General features: G+C 47.3%; 1 protein-coding gene, 1 long non-coding RNA gene and 1 other non-coding gene across 15 annotated transcripts in view; 1 reads left to right on the top strand and 2 right to left on the bottom strand.

The window, feature by feature from the left end:
• Window positions 1–564: 564 nt before the first annotated feature.
• Window positions 565–24,213, top strand: part of PPARD (peroxisome proliferator activated receptor delta) — an 85,791-nt gene continuing 62,142 nt past the window's right edge. For 8 of the 13 annotated variants that reach the window (XM_015136204.3, XM_015136202.3, XM_015136199.3 and 5 more), the window contains exons 1-2: window positions 565–688; window positions 5,046–5,129. The gene's annotated coding sequence lies outside the window, so the exon portion shown is untranslated. Of the gene's footprint in view, window positions 717–5,045; window positions 5,130–24,213 lie in introns of all 13 variants that reach the window. The other 5 variants (XM_078000255.1, XM_015136203.3, XM_015136201.3 and 2 more) reach the window with 2 other exon arrangements.
• LOC114677868 (small nucleolar RNA SNORA16B/SNORA16A family) lies at window positions 9,132–9,266 on the bottom strand. The gene has a single exon (XR_003729295.1). It is a non-coding gene; the product is annotated as a small nucleolar RNA SNORA16B/SNORA16A family (small nucleolar RNA).
• On the bottom strand, window positions 9,653–11,660 carry LOC144340426 (uncharacterized). Its single transcript, XR_013416533.1, has 2 exons — window positions 11,503–11,660; window positions 9,653–10,573 (listed from the first exon to the last, which is right to left on the bottom strand). It is a non-coding gene; the product is annotated as an uncharacterized LOC144340426 (long non-coding RNA).

The raw sequence follows: 24,213 nt of genomic DNA, 5'->3' as shown, positions 1-24,213 counted from the left end.
GGATTAAGATGTAAGAACAGAATTTTCTACAACAATAGGGAGGATGTCCCCTATTTTAGGTGAATAAGCATATTACATAAGCACATGGGAAGAAAGGTTAAGAACTCCAAGACCGTAAATTTCCAGTTGTAGAAGCCTCTTGAAGGCGGAAAGTCCTTTTTTGAAAATTACAGGCGGTATGATCTCCTCCAGTGGACCTAGCACTGGGTTAAGAGTCTCTCCAACTGCAAGTTCCGTACCTTTTCTAGGACTAAGTTTCTTCACTGTAAGATGAGGAGGTTGCACTACATGACCTCGAAATTCCCTTCCAGCTTTAAATTCCCTCTTGTGACACTTGCTGGACTTGCTCTACTGGCCCAGGCGCTCTCCCTTAGCTGCTATGTCCGCATCCCGCACCAGAGGGCGCCACAGGCGGGCCCTGGGCAGCGTGCGGTGGGCGGAGAGGCAGAATCAGGGGAGTCTCCAGAAGGCGTGATGATTGGTCGCCGCCAGGCGGAAGGGGGCGTGGAGAGGGAAGGGCCGAGCAGCGCGGTGACGTCGCGCTGGTGGGGGCGGGGCCGGGCCGCGGAGCGTGTGACGCTGCGGCAGCCGCGGACCTGGGGATTAATGGGAAAAGTTTTGGCAGGAGCGGGAGAATTCTGCGGAGCCTGTGGGACTGCGGCGGTGGCGCCGTAGGCAGCAGGGACAGGTCAGTCTGAGACGAGAGAAGCGGGCAGGCAAGTGGCGGAGGGAAGCGGCGGGCCTGGGCCGAGGCGGCCAGCGGGACTGGGGCGCAAGGCCCGGCGGCGGGGCGCGGGGTGCGAGGAGCTGCCAGGGTCCGCGGACAGCGTCGCGGCGGCTTCCTGATGCTCCGGCCCGCTCCGGTCAGCCGCCGTGCGTTGCCGTGTAGGCGCCCCGCCGCCCTTGCGCCCCCCGCCCTTGGACCCCCATAGCTGCGTGAGTGAGTCCGAAACACGGGCCTCCTTCCACCCGACTCTGTGCCCCTTCTTGGGCCTCGTGGCTCCGTCTCCTCCCACTTAGGAGAACCCTGTCTCAGGCCCGGGGGCCTCTCCCACTCCCCTCCCCTGCCTCTGATCTCTTCCTTCACCCCTTTCTGGTGTCCCCGAATCCATTGCCGTATCTACCTAGGGTCTTTTCGGGGATCTTTTCCTCTGTCCCCCTCGTTATCCTTGTCTCCTGCCTTCATCCTCCCATCCTTGTTCTCGCAGGCTTTACTGTCTTTCCCCATCCTTGTCCCCTTATCTGTGGCCTGATCCCTCCCAGTACTATAGGTCCTCATCCTCTTCCCCAGGGTGTTCCTAGGCTTTTTCCAGCTCCGGGCTTGCAGTCCCTCTCTCCCTAAGACTTTCACCTTGGCTCCCTAAGAGGCCCTGTTTTTGCTCCTCTTTCCAATTTCCTTCGTATCGGTTCCGTCCCCTACATTCCTGTCGTCTACCTCCTTTTCTCTCCCTGTTCCTTTCCCCTGCTTCAGGGAGAAGCGTTAGCTCCACACTCTACTTTCACTTGACCTGCAGTTGACAGAACCATGGGGTGGGGTGGAGGTGTTCAGACCTTGATCGAATTAGGAGGCTGATTGACTAAAGGAAATAACAGATTGTGTGGGAGAATTTACTTGGGTGTTGCATCAGAGATGATGTCCAATTTGTAGGCCATTCTTCTCATCTCAGCTTTAATACTTCCCCTTTATAGGGCTGTTGACTTCCAGGAACCCTTGGGGAGAGACGGCGCTGAGCTGGATGTGTGCCTCGGGTAGCCAGAGGCTTTGTCCAATTCTTTTCCCTTTCCAGGAACCAGGGTTTTGTGTCTTTCCACTCTGGATATATGGAATACACTTATACCGTGATACCCCAGCCTTTGTGTGCCCTCACTCCCACCCTCCACCCTGTGCTCCATCCCAGAGGGCTAAGAGAATTCTCCAGAAGCTGTGCCCCAGAAAATCCTTGTGGTCTTCAACCTTTTTTCTGTGTACTGGCTCCAGAACTTTTTTTTTCCCGTTCGAGTTTTGAAATAGATTGCTGGCCTGATAGCCCTGGGGCTGGCGGGCATCTGTCCTTTTATTATTGGTGGCTTGAAACAGCTGCTGATTTTCTCTCATATCTCTTTGACAATCTTTGGCTAACTGAATGTGCCTCTGATGTTGGTCACTGAACATGTTCTCTTGGAGTCTCTTCTCCCTCTTTTTTCTTTGTTCTTTTCTGAATCTAGGGAATCCAAATTCTCCCTCTTTTTCCCTGGGAGCTTAATTTCCTCTGTATCCAAGAGGAAGGGCAACCCCAAAGTTCTGTTCCCTTCGCACAGGCATAGTATGAGGTATCAGATTGATAACTACCTGGGCAGGTTGTGGGGCCGCAGTAGTTAGACCTTGTCAGGAACTTGAGCAGACACGTCTGCTTCCAGTCACATAGATTGTCTTTTCTGGGACTTGAGAGCCCACCACCTTACATGTGTGTCTGGATGTTTAACCTTACCAGACAGAAAATTCTCTTCATATCCTTCAGTTTGAGCTCCTTTATTTGGTGTTGGTTCTCTAAAGAAATATTCAAGAAATAACATATCCTTTGTTTCTACCCAGTCTGATCTTGGAGGATTCTGAAAGCATGACCCACTCTCATGTTTAGAGATGAAGGCTCATTGTTTCACCTGGCCCCAGGTTTCTAGGGCTCCTCTTTTCATAATTGTGCTGTCTTTGAGCCAGATTGGACACAGGAGTTGGCAACCTTTAGGAGCTGTGGTGGAGAGCCAAAGGAACCAGCTTGACCAGACTTTAAAGTTTTGTAATCCTCTTGTGCACTGTTTTCTGTGAAAGCAGTAGGATTGTGGATGGCCTGTCATTGAGCCAGTCCCCTCTCCACTGACCCCAAGACCCCCTTTGCAGCACTTGCAAGGATTTGGGCAGACTGGACCAGAGGGTTTCCATGTTCCTGTGAATAGCATCTCTCCAGGGTTTTAGTGAATCATTCTAAAGGGGTAGAGGTCAAGTGTTGGACAGATTTTTAGTCTAGTCTCTGGCTCTCAAGGACTCCTCCTTACTCTTTTGAGCAGTTTGTTACTCCTGGCCGCGCTTACCCCTTAGTAGTGCTCTCTGCTGTGGTGACAGGTGAGAGATTTGAGAACAGGTCAAGGCCAGTCCTTGTGGAGCAGCTTGGGCACCAGCAGCCCCAGCTGGATAGCTTCTTGCAGTTTGTCCACTCTCGTTTTCTGAGAAGGTAGTCATGATTGTCAATTACCAAATTCCTTCCCATTCAGTGATTTTTGCAGAGTCTGGGTCTGGATTTTGTTTCCTTCTTTCTTTTGTGACACAAGGTTTTGTTCTGTTGCCCAGACTGGAGTGCAGTGGTGCTATCATAGTGCATTGTAACCTCGAACTCCTGGGCTCGGGAATCTTCCTGCCTCAGCCTCCAGAGTAGCGGGGACTATGGGTGTACGCCACCATACTCAGCTAATTAAAAAACAATTTTTTGGTAAAGACAGGCTCTCACAATGTCTCAAACTCCTGACCTCAAGCAGTCCTCCCCACCTTGGCCTCCCAGAGCACTGAGATTACACGGACTGCTCGTTCGGCTGCCTTTCTCTGCCTCTTCATCATGGCCTTCTTGTGTAATATATGCCTTAACCCATTCAGGAAGAATTGCTCCTCCTCAGCCTTTCAACCCCACCCGTGGTCCCTTAGACCCCTTCCCTTAGGGCCTGGTAAGAGGATAGAGAGTGTAGGGTACTGGCCTAGGAAGCCATTAGGCCTCTGCTTTGGGCCTACAGCTGTCCTGACTGTTGTGCAAGATGTGTTCAGGGCCTGCGGATTCTGGCACATCCTGGAGTAGTGCAGCTCCTCTCTCTCAGGAGTTGGACCTGTCACTTTTTTTTTTTTTTTGAGACAGAGTCTCACTCTGTCGCCCAGGCTGGAGTGTAGTGGCATGATCTCGGCTCACTGCAAGCTCTGCCTCCTGGGTTCACGCCATTCTCCTGCCTCAGCCTCCCGAGTAGCTGGGACTACAGGTGCCCGCCACCACGCCCGGCTAGTTTTTTGTATTTTTTAGTAGAGACGGAGTTTCACCATGTTAGCCAGGATGGTCTCGATCTCCTGACCTTGTGATCTGCCCACCTTGGCCTCCCAACATGCTGGGATTACAGGCGTGAGCCACCGCAACCACCCTGGATCTGTCAGTTTAAGGGCTTCAGCTGTATCCTGTCCCTGAGGCCCAGCTCCCTGAGTGCTCCCTGCAGGCTGGGAAGCTGAACAGTGGTGCCTTCCTCCAGTGCCTCTGAAGGGCCTGGAAATTGCAGGACCCAGCTCCACTGCTCAGCATTGCCCATGCTGGAAACGTTCTCTTCCTCCCTATCCAGGTCTCTGTGGGCTTTGTCCATTCTGCCAGGCCCTTGCTTAGCCCTGTGCCCGACGCCATTGTCTATGCCATGTTGTCCCAGATTACCTAGTAGCTGCTTCTTGAGATGGTTTGGTGTCCCTGAGCATTTTTCTCTGCCTTTGGAGCCAGGGGGAGGGGCTGCTTGCAACAGCTGGATTCCGGGATGTCAGAGGAGCCCTTGGAACTTACCTTGAACCTGGCAGGGAGAACATGGCCCCTTGCATCAGGTTTCAGACATATGGTTCTTCTTCCTTGGCAGAAGGCTCCTAGCCTTCATAACTCAGCAGGCTGGTGATTGGGATGTGACTCCAGTTCATTCTCCAGGGGCTTTGGTGAAGGAATCAACTATGACTCAGGACATGTTCATTTATGAGCTGCTACCCATGGGGGGTATTGGGCACCAGCTCCTTTCTTACCTTGCCTGCTCCTTCTGCCCCGACCTGATAAAATCAGCAAAGCCAGTGTCTGCGTGCTTGGGAGCGAGCAGACTCCTTCCAGGATTGGGGAAATATTTGCTGACTCAGGCTCAGAATCACATCTCAGGGTGGTGTGTAAGGGACAGACGAGGAACCAGATTACCTTGGGAGCACTCTTTGAGTTATGGTGGGTATAACTTATTAGAGTTGCTTTTAGGGCCCCTGGCATTTCTCAGCTAAAGCTGTTGGGGTTTTTTCTATCCTGCAGTGTTGTACAGTGTTTTGGGCATGCACATGATACTCACACAGTGGCTTCTGCTCACCAACAGATGAAGACAGATGCACCAATGAGGTAATCCCATTTTCTTTACTCAGGAGTCCCTGATCACCACTGACACAGGATCCAGATTTAAGATCTTGACCTTGAAGATGAAATAATTTCACTAGGGCTTATTCCCAGATTCCAGGTTCCTGTCACAGCATCTGGTACCAGTTGCTTATGCGTAGTATAGACATTTATTAAGTAATTATTGAATGTCTGTGGTTTACATAGTTTTTTCAGGAGCATGGAGATTCCCACCTTTGGGCCCATTAAAAGATAAACTCCACAGGGCAGGGAGTTATTTTGCTGCCTGTTGTGTCTAGGATAGTGCCTGGCACAGAGGAGATAATAAATATTTGTTGAATGAATAAATGAATGGACTTTCATCTTTGCCCATATGGATACCTAGGGTGCCAGACTACAAAGATGGTGTCCATCACTCTCTTATTTAGGGAGCAAATATATACATTTTTTTGTTTGTTTGTTCATTTTTTGAGATGAAGTCATGTTCTTGTCCCCCAGGCTGGAGTACAATGGCGCGATCTTGGCTCACTGCAACCTCCTTCTGGGTTCAAGCACTTCTCCTGCCTCACCCTCCCGAGTAGCTGGGACTACAGGTGCCTGCCACCATGCCCGGCTAATTTTTGTATTTTTAGTAGAGATGGGGTTTCACCATATTGGCCAGGCTGGTCTGGAACTCCTGACCTCAGGTGATCCACCCACCTCAGCCTCCCAAAGTGCAGGGATTACAGGCGTAAGCCACCGCACTCGGCCTTTTTTTTTTTTTTTTTTTTGAGATGGAGTTTTGCTCTTGTTGCCCAGGCTGGAGTGCAATGGCATGATCTTGGCTCACTGCAACCTCCGCCTCTCAGGTTCAAGCGATTCTCCTGCCTCAGCTTCCTGAGTAGCTGAGATTACCGACATGTACCACCATATCCGGCTAATTTTTGTATTTTTAGTAGAGATGGGGTTTCACCATGTTGGCCAGGCTGGTCTCAAACTCCTGATGTTGGGTGATCCACCCGCCTCAGCCTCCCAGAGTGCTGGGATTACAGATGGGAGCCACTGCACCCAGCTGGGAACAAATATTTTTGAGTGCCAACTATGTGCCTGGCACTTGGAAAATGATAGTAGTAAAAAACAGATCCAGTCGCTGCCTCATGGGTCTGTGGTTTGCTGGTATATATGCGAGCTGACCATAACACACAGAATTGTTTCTTCCATCTCTGCAGGGGTAGGAGGTTCTCACCAAGAGTCTGAACAATGCTCTGGGTTTCCCATTGCTGTTTCTATGTTCTCAGGATGCCTGGCAGGTTTTATAAACTCTCAAAGTGGAGCTCCAGGGAATACAATGTTCATTGTCCTCTTTGGAAGGCTGGGTTGTGGGTCCCTGCTGGGGGCCAGGGAAACGTGGGCCTCCTGCCTGCTTTGTTTTAATCTCTGAAGTTCAGTGGTTCCAGTAGCTGTTTGTGGGCTTCACTTCCCCTTCTCTGCCTTTAACACCCTGCAGGTTTTCCTGTTGTCAGACAGGGTGGTGAGTCCCTGTGTCTCTCTGTCCGTAGGGGTCAGGTTGTTTGCAGATCTTTCAGGAAGGTCCTGGGTGGGGTGGCCCTCCTGCTTTCAAACCCATACCAAGTGCTTTCCTCTGAAGGGAATGTAAGGGAAGAAGAAGCAAGGAGTTTCAGAGGCTTCTGAGGTTCCCCAAGAGGGAAGAGGTCGAAGTACCCCTTGAGCAGGGAGAGCTACTGAGTTGAACTGATTTGCTTTGTCATTTGCTTTAGCAGCAGCTAGGCTCAGTGGCAGCAATTGTACATGCATTTCCAGGGGTCAGTTGTCCAGTTCATCCCTGAACCTTGAGCTCTCAGTCACAGGTAGGAGCTTTGCCTTGCCTTGCCTCCCGTCCCCTTCCCTCCCCTCCCCTGCCCTGCCCTCTTGATGGAGTATTGCTATATCACCTAGGTCCAGGGGTGTGTTCAGTCCTTTGGCATCCCTGGGCCACATTGGAAGAATAATTATTATCTTGGGCTACACATAAAATACACTAACACTAACAATAGCTAATGAGCTAAAAATAAAAATGGCAAAAGAATCTCATGTTTTAAGAAAGTTTACGTTATTTGTGTTGGGCTGCATGCAGTCATGGGCTGTGGGTTGGATAAACTTGGCCTACCTAGGCAGGCCTCTCACCACAGCCTCCCGAGTAGCTGGGACTACAGGTACACACCACCGTGCCTGACTAGTTTTTTTTTTTTTTCAATGGGTACATAGTAGTAGGTGTGTATATTTATGAGGGTACATGAGATGGTTTGTTTTTGTTTTTTTTTTTTTTGAGACGGAGTCTCACTCTGTTGCCCAGGCTGGAGTGCAGTGGCCAGAGCTCAGCTCACTGCAAGCTCCGCCTCCCGCGTTTACACCATTCTCCTGCCTCAGCCTCCCGAGTAGCTGGGACTACAGGTGCCCGCCACCTCACCCAGCTAGTTTTTTGTATTTTTTAGTAGAGATGGAGTTTCACCGTGTTAGCCAGGATGGTCTCAATCTCCTGACCTCGTGATCCGCCCGTCTCGGCCTCCCAAAGTGCTGGGATTATAGGCTTGAGCCACCGCGCCCAGCCCTTTTTTTTTTTTTTTTTTTTAATTTTTGTTTTTGAGACACAGATTCACTCTGTCACCCAGGCTAGAATGCAGTGGCCTGATTTCAGCTCATTGTGACCTTCGCCTCCTGGGTTCAAGCCATTCTTGTGCCTTAACCTCCTGAATAGCTGGGATTACAGATATATGCCACCATGCCCAGCTAATTTTTGTATTATTGGTAGAGATGGGGTTTCACCATGTTGGCCAGGCTGGTCTTGAACTCCTGACCTCAGGTGAGCCACCTGCCTTGACCTCCCAAAGTCCTGGGATTACAGGCGTGAGCCACTGCGCCCGGCCCATTAGATGTTTTGATATAGGCGCGCAATGTGAAATAAGCACATCCGGAAGAATGGTGTATCCATCCCCTCAAGCATTTATCTATTGAGTTGCAAACAATTCAATTACACTCATTAAGTTATTTAAAAATGTATAGTTATTATTGACTATAGTCACCCTGCTGTGCTATCAAATTGTAGGTGTTACTCATTCTTTCTGTATTTGTTTTGTACCCATTAACCATCTGCACCTACTCCTGCAGCTCCTCACTACTTCCCAGCCTCTGGTAACCATCCTTCTACTCTCTGTGTCCGTGAGTTCTATTGTTTTGATTTTTAGATCCCACAAATAAGAACATGCAATATTGGTTTTTCTGTTCCTGCCTTATTTCATTTAGCATAATGACCTTCAGTTTCATCTATGTTGTTGCAGATGACTGGATCTCATCCTTTTTTATAGCTGATAGTACTCCATTGTGTATATGTACTACATACTCATTTGTTGATAGACACTTAGGTCACTTCCAAGTCTTAGCTATTGTAAACAGTGCTGTAGCAAACAGGAGTGCAGATCTCTTCAGTATACCAATTTCCTTTCTTCTGGGTATATACCCAGCAGTGGGATTGCTGGATCATATGGTGGCTCGCGGTTTTTTGAGGAACCTTCAAACTGTTCTCCATAGTGGTTGTACTAATTTACATTCCCACCAACAGTGTATAAGGATTCCCTTTTCTCTACATTCTCACTAGAATATGTTATTGCCTGTCTTTTGGATATAAGCCATTTCAAATGTATTTATTTAGAGATGGCATCTGGCTCTGTCACCCAGGCCTGAGTGCGGTGGCATGATCTTGGCTCACTGCAATCTCTGCCTCCTGGGTTCAGGTGATTCTCGTGCCCCAGCCACCCAAGGAGCTGGGATTTATAGGCATGCACCACCACACCTTGCTAATTGTATTTTTAGTAGAGATGGCGTTTCACCATGTTGGCTAGACTGGTCTCGAACTCCTGACCTCAGGTGATCTCCCTGCCTCAGCTTCCCAAAGTGCTAGGATTACAAGCATAAGCCACTGCAGCACGCCTGGCCTATTTTTTTTTTTTTTTTAGTTTTTTAATTTTACAATGGAACTGTATCTTCCCAAAATGTTGCAGATGAGTTACAAGAAACAGAATGACAACTATCAAGGAAAACTGTCACTCTGGGCTCCTCTTTGACCACAGCAGCTATGTAGAAACCACTGCAGCTTTGATAAGGGCCACTGATATAAGCTGTTTTAACTGGGGTGAGATGACATCTCATTGTAGTTTTGTTTTGTTTTGTTTTGAGATAGAGTCTTGCTCTGTCGCCCAGGCTGGAGTATAGTGGTGCCATCTTGGCTCACTGCAACCTCTGCCTCCCAGATTCAAGCAATTCTCCTGCCTCACTCAGCCTCCCAAGTAGCTGGGACTCTAGGTGCCTGCCACCATGCCCGATTAATTTTTGCATTTTTAGTAGAGACAGGGTTTTCCCATGTTGGCCAGGCTGTTCTCAAACTCCCGACCTCAGGTGATCCACCCACCTCAGCCTCCCAAAGTTCTGGGGTTACAGATGTGAGCCACCGTGCCCGGCCTCATTGTAGATTTGATTTCCATTTCTCTGATGATGAGTGATACTGAGCACCTTTACATATGCCTGCTTGCCATTTGTATGTCTTTCTTTTTTTTTTTTTTTTTTTTTGAGAGGGAATCTTGCTCTTGTCGCCCAGGCTGGAGTGCAATGGCACAATCTCGGCTCACTGAAACCTCTGCCTCCCAAGTTCAAGTGATTCTCCTGCCTCAGCCTCCTGAGTAGCTTGGATTACAGGCGCCCGCCACCATGCCCAGCTAATTTTTGTATTTTTAGTAGAGACGGGGTTTTGCCATGTTGGCCAGGCTGGTCTCGAACTCCTGACCTCAAGTGATCCGCCTACCTTGGGCTCCCAAAGTGTTGGGATCACAGACATGAGCCACCACACCCAGCCTCTATGTCTTCTTTTGAAAAATGTCTGTTAAAATCTTTTGCCCATCCTTTTATCAAATTATTAGTTTTTTTCCTATAGAGTTGTTTGAGCTCCTTATATATTCTTGTTATTCACCCCTTGTCAAATGGGTAGTTTGCAAATATTTTCTCTCATCCTGTGGGTTGTCTCTTCACTTTGTTGATTGTTTCCTCTGCTGTGCAGAAGCTGTTTAATATGATGTGATCCCATTTGACCATTTTTGCTTTGGTTGCCTGTGCTTGCGGGGTATTGCTCAATAAATTTTTGCCCAGACCAGTGTCCTGGAGATTTTCTCGTATGTTTTCTTGTAGTAGTTTCATGGTTTAAAGTCTTAGATTTAAGTCTTTAATTTATTTTGATTTGGTTTTTGTATATGGCAAGAGATAGGGGTCTAGTTTCATTCTTCTCCGTGTGAATATCCAGTTTTCCGAGCACCATTTATTGAAGAGACTGTCTTTTCCTCAGTGTATGTTCTTGGCACCTTTGTCAAAAGTGAGTTCACTGTAGGTGTGTGGATTTGTTTCTGAGTTCTCTATTCTGTTCCATTGGTCTATGCAGCATTTTTTTTTTTTTTTTTTCTGAGATGGAGTCTCTTGCTCTGTTGCCCAGGCTGGAGTGCAATGGCACGATCGATGTTGGCTCACTTCAACCTCTGCCTCCCGGGTTCAAGCAATTCTCCTGCCTCAGCCTCCCAAGTAGCTGGGATTACAGGCATGTGTCACCACGCCTGGCTAATTTTTTGTTTTTAGTAGAGGTGGGGTTTCACCATGGTAGTCAGGCTGGTCTCAACCTCAGGATCACCTGACTTCAGGTGATCCGCCCACCTCGGTCTCCCAAAGGGCTGGGATTACAGGCATGAACCACCATGCCTAGACAAAAGATGGCTTATTTTGAACTCAACTTTAGAATATTATAAAACAGTATTCTCAAACTTTTTGGCCTCAATATCCCTTTAGATTCTTTTTTTTTTTTTTGAGACGGAGTCTCACTCTGTCACCCAGGCTGGAGTGCAGTGGCACAATCTCGGCTCCCTGCAAGCCCCGCCTCCCGGGTTCACGCCATTCTCCTGCGTCAGCCTCCTGAGTAGCTGGCACTACAGGTGCCCACCACCACGCCTAGCTAATTTTTTTGTATTTTTAGTAGAGACAGGGTTTCACCATGTTAGCCAGGATGGTCTTAATCTCCTGACCTCGTGATCTGCCCACCTGGGCCTCCTAAAGTGCTGGGATTACAGGCGTGAGCCACCATGCCTGGCCCCTTTAGATTCTTAAAAATTATTGAAGACCCCAAGGGCTTATGTTTACCATGTTTGAAGTTGTAATAGGCCGGGCGCGGTGGCTCACACCTGTAATCCCAGCACTTTGAGAGGCCGAGGCTGGTGAATCACTTGAGTCCAGGAGTTCAAGATCAGCCTGGGCAACATGGTGAGACCTGTCTGTACAAAAAATACACAGATTTGCTGGATGTGGTGGCATGTACCTGTAATCCCAGCTACTCAGGAGACTGAAGTGGAAAGATTGCTGGAGCCTGGGAGGGGGAGGTTGCAGTGAGCCAAGATTGCACTACTGCACTTAGCCTGGGTGACAGAGCAAGACCCTGTCTTAAAAAAAAAAAAAAAAAAGGAAGAAATTAAAACAGGAATTTTTAGAAGTTACTAATTTAAAAAATCATTTAATAAATGCACTACATGCAATCATAAATGACTTTTTAATTAAAATAACTATTTTTCAAAACAAAGCAATTATTGAAGGGAGTGATGTTGTTTTACATTTTTGCCAGTCTTTTTTTGTGCCTGATTTAATAAAAGACAGCTGAATTCTTACTTCTGCTTCTATATTCAATCTCTTGTGGTATGTTGTTTTGTTTGAAAGACATGATGAAAAATCTGGCCTTACACAGATACGTGATTGAGAAAGGGAGGAGTATTTTAATAGCCTTTGCAGGTCATGTGGGTATTCTTCTATTCTTCTCTGATACTATACTAAACTCAACAAATAGTAGTTTCTTAAAGGTTAGTTGCAACATGGAGTTTGAAACCTTACCAATAGACTTTTCATACTTCGTGCTGTTAAAATCCGTTGGTCTATCTTGCACTTTGCATGATCTTTTTCTTTGAATTGGTCATTGGGAAATATTGTTTCACTATATAGATCTTCCAAATGTTGACACATTTTATTTTACAATATCAAAAAATCATATTCGTTAATATTACCACTGACCTCATTTTTAAAAAGTCTTTGAGTATTGGGAAGCTGTCAGGCTCACAGTGGTCAATACATGTTTTCCAAATTTGAATTTTCTCTTGAAAGCTTGATTTTTATCATTGGTAACATACTGTTAGTTCCTTTGTTTGATTTTATTTGAGATAAGATCTCCCTCAGTCACCCAGACTGGAGTGCAGTGGTGCAGTCATAGCTCACTTGCAGCTTCCAACTTCTGGGCTCAAGCAATCCTCCTGCCTCAGCCTCCAGAGTAGCTAGGACTACAGATATGTGCTACCACGCCCAGCTCATTTTAAAATTTTTTGTAAAGATGGTGTCTTGTGATCTTGCTACATTGACTAGGCTGGTCTTGAATTCCTGGCCTCAAGTGATCCGTCTGCCTCAGCCTCCCAAACTGCTGAGATTATAGGCATGAGCCGCCACACCTAGCCTTTTTTTTTTTTTTTTTTTTTTTTGAGACTGGATCTCACTCTTGCCCAGGCTGGAGTGCAGTGGCACAATCTTGGCTCACTGTATTTGGCCTTGACTTTCAGGCTCAAGTGATCCTTTCACCTCATCTCCCAAGTAACTAAGACTACGTGTATGCACCATCATGCCCACCTCATTTTTTAACTTTTTGTAGAGATCAGGTCTCCCTATGTTGTCCAGGCTGGTCTCAAACTCCTGAGCTCAAGCCATTCATTCCTGCCTTGGCCTCCCAAAGTGCTGGGATTAAAGGCATGAGCCACTGTGCCCAGACAGTTCTTTTTCTTCTTCTTCTTTTTTTTTTTTTTTTTTGAGATGAAGTCTCACTCTGTTGTCCAGACCAGAGTGCAGTGGTGTGATCTCGGCTCACTGCAACCTCTGCCTCAGAGGTTTTGAAGCAAGGAGTGATGGTGTTAATATTACAAAAAGGTAGATTAGGAATGGAGATAGAGTGGATAGGTAGAGGACTGCAGTAGTCTAAGTGTAAGGAAATTCTTCCTCACATTAAATCTGAGTTCCTCTGGTTGCCATTTAAGTGCATTGATTTTGATATTTCAGCCACACAGATTAAACACCCAGAGCCAGGGTGGAGTAACCCATCCCTACCCCATATCCATTTAGGGCTGTTGATGCACAGGAGAGATTAAAAGAGTTCACAAACTTTAGAAGGCAACTAAATTTAGGTTTTATTGTCAAAGCACATAAAAAGTTAAGCATAAATTATTCAAAAATAAAAAGCAAGAAAGGTGAAACTTCATTTAACACCACTAACCATGTTTCAAATACACTTCAGTTTTCAGTATTATAGAAGCAAGGTGTAGAGCAAGAAGGAACAGGGAGGACAGATTAGAGAATGGTAGGAAGAGGGACAAAGGTAGGGGAAGAGAGGAGTCAGGAGGGGCACACAGCAGAATGAATTTGAGGGAGGAGGTCAGATTGGAGCAACTACTTGAAGCTGAGAGAAGGCTCTGTATGGGGCTAACATGTTAGCAAAGAGCTGGTGCCTTCTGTGTTTCCCTGGGGCACCGGCTTCTGGGTTTTAGCATCTGGTATCCTCACCCTTTTTTAAATACAGTCCCCAACTTATGATGGGGCTATACTAAAAGGTATCTTTTCAGTGATGTAAAAGCGATACACATTCAGCAGAAGCCCCATCCTTTAGAACTCATACAACCATTCTTCTTTTTTTTTTTTTTTTTTGAGACGTCGTCTCACTCTTGCCCGGGGTTGCAGTGCAGTGGTGCGATCTCAGCTCACAGCAACCTCTGCTTCCCGGGTTCAAGCGATTCTCCTGCCTCAGCCTCCTGAGTAGCCGGGACTACAGGCGACTGCCACCAGGCCTGGCTAATTTTTGTATTTTAGTAGAGATAGGATTTCACCATGTTGGCTAGGCTGGTTTCTAACTCCTGACCAGGTGATCTGGCCACCTCGGCTTCCCACAGTGCTGATTACAGTCGTGAGCCACCATGCCCCGGCTCTCATATGACCATTCTGTTTTTTCACTTTCAGTACAGTATTCAATTACATGAGATTTTCAAAATTATAAGATAAGCTCAGTGTTAGATGATGTTGCCTGTAGGCTAATGGAAATATTCTGGCACATTTGCAGTAGGCTAGGCTAAACCATGGTGTTCGGTAGGTTATGTATATTATGTGCGTTTTTGACTTGTGACATTTTCGACATATGATGGGTTTGCCCTTATCGTAAGTTGAGGAACATTTGTAGCCCTTTCATTGTCTGTGAAGAGGCCTGAGTGGGTTTTGTGCTGGAGATCTAGGTATGACTCAGCTCCAGTGTTGACTGGCCTTCTAACCATGGGCTTGTGACTGAATGTCCTGAGCCTTCATTTTCTTCCTTGTGAGAATTAAAATGAACCTCAGGAAATGGTGGTTTGTCCCCTTTCTGTCAAGCTGGGTTCTGAGGGGGTGAGCCCAGGTAGAAGTGACTTCTGAACCAGCCCATATTTACAGGCTCGGGCATAGGAAGCCCAGCCTCAGCCTGGGAGCCTCGTCTTCCATTAAACAGCTCCTGGCATTTAGGGGAGTGCGTCGCAGCACCGCTTTTTTTCATTTAAGTCCTGTCTTCCAGCCAGGCGCAGTGAATCACTTGAGGCCAGGAGTTTGAGACCAGCCTGGCCATCGTGGGGAAACTCCATCTATACTAAAAATACAAAAATTATCTGGGTGCGGTGGCGCATACCTGTAGTCCCAGCACACCAGAGTTCAAGACCAGCCTGGGCAACAATGGCGAAACCCCGTCTCTACAAAAAATACAAAAATTATCCAGGCGTGGTGGTACATGCCTGTAGTCCCTGCTCCTTGGGGAGCTGAGGCAGGAGAATCACTCAAGCCGAGGAGGTTGAGGCTGCAGTGAGCCATGTTTGTGCCACTCTACTCCAGCCTGGGTGACAGAGTAAGACCCTGTCTCAAAAAAAAAAAAAAAGAAAAAAGCCCTATCTTTCTTTTTTTCTTATATAATTTTTTTAAAATCAGAATCACAATGGATTCAGAGAGACTCCCCCCAGAAATTATTTTACTCCTGACTTCTACCCAGCCTCATCGTCACCTCAGCAGCTCTCCTGAAAACGTTACTAAGTTCTCCACAGCTGATGGCAGCTCAGCTTGGAAAGAGTTCTTTCTCTTCTAGGACAATGCTGAAGGGAGGTTCCCAAGTGGTATGGGAAAACTGCTTCATGCTTAAGTTCACTTCCATATCATGATACTAAAAGGTATCTCACAGCTGATTTTCATTGCTTTCATTTGTGATCTGCTAGGACCACTTGATCCTTATCACTGCTTTTGGCACACCCCTCGTCCAAGAATTGTGATCGCAGAGACAGAGTTCCTTGCCACCAGTCCGGTGGAAGTACAAGCCAACTTTGCTCTCCAACTGGCAGCAGTAGCTGAGCAGGCCACCCTGCATTCTCTCCTCACAATCATGCTGTTCTCAAGTTTGTCAGAACCCAGAGCTCTACTCATTACCCCCTTTTCCAAACAAGCAAGCAAAGCATGCTCTTCCTTTGTTTCCCTTAATTGCCTAAAACATCTCCATGTTCATAGCTGTTGACTCTCTTTGCCTTCTAGTTCCTGTTCCTCTGGTGTAGAATTTCTCAGCCCTAGCACTGTAAACATGTTGGGCTGGATAATCATCTCTTGTATGGGCAATTTGTGCATTGTAGGATGTTGAGCAGCATCCCTGGCTTCTACACACTAGGTGCCAGTGACACTCTTCTCCCCTCCCCAGCTGTAACACCCAAATGTCTGCAGACATTGTCAAATGTCCCCTAGGGGGCAACCCTGGTTGAGAGTCACTGCTCTATCATTTCTTCACTAAATATGCTGGTCAGCTGGGTCCACTGGCTAACCTCACACCAATAAACCTGGTAATAGAAGCATATTGTTCTTACATTAGAAGTTTACCCTCTTCATTCATCTCACTAGGCCCTTAAGGGCTTCGGGGAGGAGTGATGGGAAATGGTTCACAATTAACAGCATATTCCAGCTAAGTAAGAAAGCATATGATGTCTGCACAACATAGGAGAGTGTCCACAATGTGCAGCTCTTTCCTGGAGCAGTTATGTTTCTCAGGGTGTGCTTCTCCAAGTCACTTCATGTCTGGTTAGAAGCCATCTTCCCGTAGCAGCCAGAGGTGCCATGTAGCAGCCAGAGGTGCCATGTGTCCATATGTGCATCCAGGGTTGGTCACAGTGTGCAGATTGCCATTGACCTGCCCATTCCTAGAGTTTGACCCGGTGGTCATGGCACTCTGACCACATCAGTTTTCCTCTCCAAGCCCAGATGGGTTCTCAGAACCCTCCACCCCAAGCTGCAGTCATGAGATGCGGCACTTATCTGCCATCCTGATCTAGAGCTTGTTCATGTGGTCCGGACCATTTCTTGGCAGCCCCCACTCCTATGTAAAAGCCTTTAGGAAAGTGCAGAGATCCTGATGGATTCCCTTGACCCTCAGCACACACATCCTGGAATGTACTGCTCAGCAGTCCATCGGGGGCTTCAGGCTGGAGAAGAGAAAATTACCCTTCCCTTTCAAGGAGGTCCTCCGAGGGCCAGAATGCTCAGTTCCATAAAATTAACTCTCCACTGCCTACTTTTTTTTTTTTTTTTTTTTGAGTCAGAGTCTCACTCTGTTCCCCAGGCTGGAGCGCAGTGGTGTGATCTCGGCTTACTGCAACCTCCGCCTCCTGGGTTCAAGCCATTCTCCTACCTCAGCCTTCCGGTAGCTGGGATTACAGGCATGCGCTACCTTACCCGGCTAATTTTTGTATTTTAATAGAAATGGGGTTTCACTATCTTGGCCAGGCTGGCCTCAAACTCCTGACCTCCAGTAATCCACTTGCCTCAGACTCCCAAAGTGCTAGTGTTACAGGTGTGAGCCACCATGCCTGGCCTGCTGCCTATTTAAATAGCAAACAGTTACAGTTAAAGAAAGACCCTGGCCTGGGGACGCTGCCAAGGCTCCCAATCTGACGCTTCTTTCATGTAGACCAGGGATCTGAACTGTGTTTCTTCCAGACTTTTGGAGCTTGCTTCCTTGGTGGTAAGCTAAATAGTGGCCCCCAAAATATACCCCTTTATAACCCCTGTAACCTGTGAATATTATATGACATCATGGACTTTGCACGTGTGATTAAGGATCTGGAGATGAGGGGATTATCCTGGATTATTTGGGTGGGCCCCTGAATGCAATCCCAAGTGTCTTTATGAATGGGGGCCAGAGAGAGAATGGATACAGGAGAAGGAGGCAATGTGACTACTGCAGCAAGATGCTACACTGCTGGCTTTGGAGGTGGAAGAGAAGGCCAAAAATGCAACGAACATAGCTTTGGAAGCTGGAAAAGGCAAGGAAACTGTTTTCCCCTAGAACCTCTGGAGGAAGTGCAGCCCTGCCAACACATTGATTTTAGCCCAGTGAAACTAATTTTGAATTTCTGACCTCCAGAACTGTAAGAGAATAAATGTGTTTTGTTTTAAGTCGCTAAATTTTTGGTAATGTGGTAATTTGTTACAGTGCAATAGGAGACTAATATAAGGCTCATCTGCCTCCAGGTGCAGGTGGTGGCCTGGCTGATCCCTGTTCTTATTTTAAGGCGTCCCTCTCATGGCACAAGGAGAGCATAGGCCCAGCCTTTTCCTGAACCAGTATTTGAAACAGTCTGCACTTTGGGGGAACCTGTTGGGGAGTTCTTGGGAGCAAGAGAGAAAGCCTCATATGGTACCCGATCCTTGCTTTGGAACTCTCCCAGCACCTTCAGTTCTTTCAGACCAGTGAGGATGTAGGATTATTAAAATCTGATTCTAATTCTATCTTCCCCTCTCCTCTTCCATTTATTCGATAAATGTTTATTGTGTACCTCCTATGTGCTAGGCACTGGGGATGAAGGGATAAACAAAGCAGATAAAAAATCTCCTGCTCTCGTGGTAACTGAGGTGGGGGAAGGAGGGAGTCAGCGTTAAGTCAATAGCATGTGAGATGGCTTCAGATGCTCTATAGAAAACTAAGCAGGAAGGAGAGTGTGGCAGTTTCACATAGAGGGCTGGGGAAGGTCTCACCACGAAGGTGACATTTAAGCGGAAGGAGAGTGAACTATTGTGGGAAGAATCTCGCAGGCAAAGGGAAACCAAGTTCCAAGGCCCTGTGGTGGAACACAGCTGAGGTGTTCAACGCATAGTGAGGAGGCCAGCGTGGCTGGACAGAGGGAGGGAGGGAGGAGACTAGGAAATGAAGTCAGAGACGAGATTGGTGGCCCTGAAGTGCCATAACAGCTTTTACTTTGCTTGGCATTTTGCCCCTTCCTTCTCCTCTCCTCCCCCTCACACAACCTCACGAGTTTTAGGCCCGTGTTCCTCAGTTCCTTTCCATAGGATATTTATCACATCATACTGAGGGACTACCAGCAGGCAAACATAGTCACTTAAAAATATTAGAAGAGGGGGAGAAAGCAGCCTCCTCTTTCTGAATGATGAAAGCAGTTCCACGTCAGTGTTGGCATGGCACTGTGTATCTAGCAGTGCAGGCTGGCCATTCACTGCGCAGTTCTGGGGAGTTTCTGAGAGGCTCCCTCCATGGCCGCCTTCAGCCCACGAGGAAGTCCAGACCCCCCGGCTCTCTGTTTCTTTCCATTTCACCCCTGTTGGTCTCCCCAGTGCGACTCCCACAGCTGACTTTTATCCCCACCTGTGTCTAATCGCCTTTCCATGGCAGAGCCGGTAGATAACCTGGTAACGATCTGAGTAGAATATGGCTTCCACATGTTGAATGCATTATGCTAATCACTACATATATCACTTTGATTCACACAACAACCCTAAGAGGTAGGAACCATTGTACCCCTTTTAGAGATTAGGATACTGAGGCTCAGACTGGTTAGGAAAATGGTCTAAAGTTGCACAGCTAATGAATGGCAGAGCTGGGATTTGAAACCAAGTGATTAAAGCCCATGTCTTTGATCACTGCGTAGCAGGGACTTCTAGGAACGATGGCTGGCTGGATCTAATTGTTCCATTTTGGAAAGTACCTGCTTGACTGGCCAGACTGCTGTTGGCTTCAGAAAATAGCAGTCTCTTGTTGGTCACTGAGCAGAGGCAAAATTTTGGCAGGCCTTAGGGCCTCCTGCAGAGTCTCATTCCAGGTCAGTGGACAGAGGAGGCCCTGAGAATAGTCGTGCATACTGGCTCCCTGGATCTGCTCCAAGATAGTAAGCAGCCCCTAGAACCACAAGAGACTGAACAGCTGAGCTGTGGGCCTGGCCTGTAGGGTGGAAGGAACTCTTAAGAGAAAAAAAACAATCTCTGCTGTGATTAATCAGCGGCTTCAGTCTGGTGAAGTGAAAAGAGAAAGAGAAGCTGGCCCAGATGTGCACGTAGGGAGAGAAATAAGGGAGGGAAATTGCCTTTATTCAGGTTCTCCCTTAGGCAGTCGTTACCCCACGGATGAGCTCGCCTTCCTTTTACACCATCCTGCAAGAGGTGGGTATGGGTAGTCCCATTTTACAGACAAGGTGTAGGATCAGAGAGGTTAAACAACTCGCCCAAGTCAAACAGCTAACAAGTGGTGGAACTGGAATTTGAGCCCTGTTCTTCTCAGTTCAGTAGCTCTGCTGTTCTTGCTGATGTCACCTCAGCCTCGGTAGTTATGCAAGTGTTGCATTCACAGGCTTGTGAGCAGAGGCTGAAAGGGAGCCAGGGCTCTTGATACTTGCCCTCCCAACATGGGCCCTGCCTAAGCTAGCAGGACTCACTATACCCAAACCAGCAGTGGCATTATATTTTTCTCTTTTCTTGCACCTTACCATCCTTGATTTATTTTTAGAGAGCCTTTTCTATTTCTGTTTCCGTTTCTTGGCTTGGATGCAGGGGCTGGGGTGCAGGAATGGCATTGGAAATCAGAAGAGGCAGGCATAGATGGCATCTCACTGGTGGCCTTGGCTGGTCTCTGGGAACTGTGCCCATCTGCCTGCCCTGCTGGCTCCTCCTCAGGCCAGCTGTAGGCCCCAGGGATCATAGAGCTCGGGTAGCTAGAGGCTGGGAGGGCAGCCGAGAGAGAAACAGCCACACTTCTCATTTCTTTGGCTTCTCAGAGGGGAATGAGCTTCCTCCTGGAACGCAGCAGGAAGTAGCTCACTGGCTGTTTCTCAGGGTTAGGTTACGAACTTCTAGGGAATATGGGGTAGTGCTTAAGAGCCAGACTCTGTGGGGCATGGGGGTGATAACTGTAGACCCTCCACCCCTGGGGATTCAATGAGCTCATACATGTAAAGGCACAGAGGAGGCACTCATTGAATGATTATTGTTTCATTACTGTCATTAGACCCTCAGCACCCAGCACCATAGGTGGATGCCAGTCATTATTGGTTGGACCAAACAACTTCAAGGCAGCTGGGCATGGTGGCTCACACTAGCAGTACCAGCACTTTGGAAAGCCAAGGTGGGAGGGTCACCTGAGGTCAGGCATTTGCGATCAGCCTGGGCAACATAGTGAGACCCAGTATGTATTTATTTAAAAATTTAAAATAATATTTAAAAAAAGAAAAAGAACTTCAATGTTATTTTTGTCTTCCTCTTCATCTGAACATTAGCTTGAGTAGGTATTAACTTGAGTCCAGTGATTGTCTGTGGAGCCCCCCAGGGTACTTCCCAGTGACAGCAGCCTAGAGTGTGCTCCTGCCAGCCCCTGCCTGGGCCCTGGAAAAGGCAGGGAGGTGCAGGAAGGAATCTTCTGATCTGAGGATGCCTGTAACCCCCACACCTTATGTTTACTTTTACACCTTGCTGAGGCTCTGGCTTTCGGGTGTAAGCTCTGGAGTGGTGCGGGTGTGTGTCCCATGGCGGCAGGTGGTTCTGGGTGTTGGGCATGAGGTGATGGAGGAAGGGCTTGCCACTTGCAAGCTGTTTATCTAACTAGTGACAAACAGTGGATGACACCTTTAGAAAACTGTATTTGGGAGGTTTGAAATTAATCAGATGCCACCAATGGCTAGGATTGTAGGAACTGGGGAACTGACTTTTTTTAGAATGTGGGACTGGCACTTAGGCATAAGTTTTCATGCATGTGGTTTTTAATTTAGTTAAAAATGTTTTAGTTATATAAATAATGCTCATTTGTTATAGGTTATTAGAAAATACAGATAAGCACTGAGAAGAAAAAAGTAATATATAATCACACATAAGTGGCTGCTTTGATATATGTTTTTTTTTTAACCTGGGTTCTTTTCAAATTGTGTATACCTAGTTATTTTTTCTGTCTTTCAAAATGGGATACTGTTTAACATTTACTTTTGTGACTTGCCTTTCCCATTTTTCAGGTGGTTTCGTGGTGTCTGCTTGTCCTCCGACCTCCCCTCCCACTTGTGGGAAAGGCATTTGGCCTGGAGGGAGGCACTTGGGAAGAACTGTCTGGTTGTTTCTTGATGTTATTGCCAAACGTGCAGAGGGTAGAGAGGTGCACCAGGTCTTACTCTGCCTCTCCCCATCTGTGTGTCTCCCTCTGTCCCTGTCCAGCACCCCATCTGCTCTGCCTACTCACCACTCCTGCCTTTTTTTTTTTTCCCTTCCATACAAATCCAGAAAAGGATACCACCTCCAGTCTGAAGGTTTCTTTCTATGGCTTTTAGGGATGAATCTCTCAGGAGCTTAGAAAAAAAGGTGCACAGACAGTAGATAGGAAGGGTAATGCCAGGGCTGGGGGTGGGGGTCTTGGGAAGAGCAACTGAGAGGAGGGCCTGGGTCCCTGGCTCTATCTTGAGTCAGTGAGAAGAAGCTGCTTGGATGATAGGTTGGGGCAGGGCAGGCAGCAGGTGATTGCAGGGACCTTTCTGAAACAGCAAGCAAGCTGGCCAGGAAGAGACCTGGAGAATAAGGGGCCCAGATAGGGGCCAGACATAGGGGTGAAGAAAATGTGTCTCAGTGGCACCTGCTTCTCCACCCTGGCCCCACTCTTTCCATGATCTTTCCAGAGATTCTCTCTCTTTCTGCCTGATCTGCTTCCCTCACCTGGTAGTGCCCAGGCCAGTAGTTGAACACATCGGGTATATCTGGCTACTGTGCTCTACTGACACCTGTGTGGCAGCAGCTGCACAGCTTCTTGGCACCTCCCTGGGCAATAGGCAGGGATCCAAGCATAGAGGAAGATGTTCCACGCATCAGTAGCTCAGATTCCGTTCTAGAAAAGCATTGCAAAGCAAGGGAGAAAATTGAAGATGAGGTATTTTGTGAGGAACAAGCTATGCCTCCCTGTCACTTCTTACAGAATAAAATGGGGTCTCTGGCAGTAGGCAAGGAGAAGGCCTCTCTGAATCCTGAGGGTAAGTGGGAGTTGGCTTCTCAGGTCTTTTCTGGGCCACTTTGGCCTGCACACAGGTTGAGCTAGGAATTCATGCTTAAAAGCAGGCAGATTTCCATAAGCTGTGCGTTCCTGTAGGCCTGCCTGGATCATACCTGTTCTCCTGTGATCACAGGCCTGGTGAGACCCGCTGACAGGGCAGGATAGCTTCCTGTGCGTCCCCTCAAAGCCTGCGCCACCCCCTCTCCCTTCACCGCTCCCGAGCTATAATTAAGTTCCCATGTGAAACCGTATCCCTCAGCTGACACACGCTTGTTACCACAGCCCTGGCCATTGGACGGCTCATCTGGGGTGACTTCTGGGGCTGGTGCCTCGGCCTCCAGACGCTGTCCAGTAGGTCTGAGTAGGTGGTGTGGACCCACCAGGAAAGGGTGGATCCAGTGAGGCGGGGGCCAGGCCTTGCCCAAGAGTCAGAAAGTGGGAAGTCACAGGGGAGATGAAGGGCGAGTGAGCAGCTAGAAAGTGCCAGGGGACACAAAGATGGGGGAGACAGACTGGCAGCCTTTCGGGGCTGGAGGGCATAGACAGGGAGAAACTTCCAAATCACTGAGCCACAGGCAGAATGTGAGCAGTTTATTTTATTTTGTATTCTACATATTTTTATAGCATAAAATTAAGATATATTTCACATAACCAAATTCACCACTTTAAAGTATGCACTTTGCTGGTTTTTATATATTAATTGTATTTTATATATTATATTAAATTAATATATGTTATATTAACTGTTTTAAATATTTTATTAACTGTGTTGTTTATATATTAACTGTGTTATATTAACCACTAATTCCAGGACACTTCTGTCACCTAAACAACCCTTTACCTATCAGCAGTTACTCCATCCCCTGGCTGCTAATCTATTTCCTTTCTCTATGGCTTTCCCTATCCTGGACATTTCATATGAATGGAATTATATAATATGTAGCCTTTTGTGTCTGAATAATTTCACTTAGCATGTTTTCGAGGTTATCCATATTGTAGCATATAATAGTATTTTATTCCTTTTTGTGACTGAGTATTCCGTCGTGTGTATATATTCCATTTTATTTATTGGTAAGTTGGTGGACATTTGGGTTGTTTCCATTTTTTGACTGCTGTGAACGTTCATGTACAAGCTTTTGTGTGGACATATGCTTTAGGTTCTCTTGGGAATATGCTTAGTGAAATTGCTGGGTCATGTAGTATTCCATGTTTAACTTTTTTTTTTTTTTTTAGACAGTATCTTGCTGTGTCGCCCAGGCTGGAGTGCAGTGGTGCGTTCTTGGCTCACTGCAACCTCAGCCTCCCTGGTTCAGGCAATTTCCCTGCCTCAGCCACCTGAGTAGCTGGGATTACAGGTGCATGCCACCACACCTGGCTAATTTTTTTTTGTATTTTCAGTAGATACAAGGTTTCACCATGTTGGCCAGACTGGTCTTGAACTCCTGACCTCAGGCGGTCTCCCCGCCTTGGCTTCCCAAGTGTTACTTTTTTTTTTTTTTTTTTTTGGAGATGGGGTCTCACTCTGTCGTCAGGCTGGAGTGTAGTGGCACGATTTTACCTCACTGTAACCTCTGCCTCCTGGGATCAAGCGATTCTTCTGCCTCAGCCTCCTGAGTAGCTGGGATTACAGGTGCGTGCCACCACGTCTGGCTAATTTTTTGT

Source organism: Macaca mulatta, chromosome 4 (assembly GCF_049350105.2).
Source record: "Macaca mulatta isolate MMU2019108-1 chromosome 4, T2T-MMU8v2.0, whole genome shotgun sequence".
Lineage (NCBI taxonomy): Eukaryota > Metazoa > Chordata > Mammalia > Primates > Cercopithecidae > Macaca > Macaca mulatta.
The sequence above is the reverse complement of the archived record's forward strand: the minus strand, read 5'-3'. Positions and strand labels throughout refer to the sequence as shown.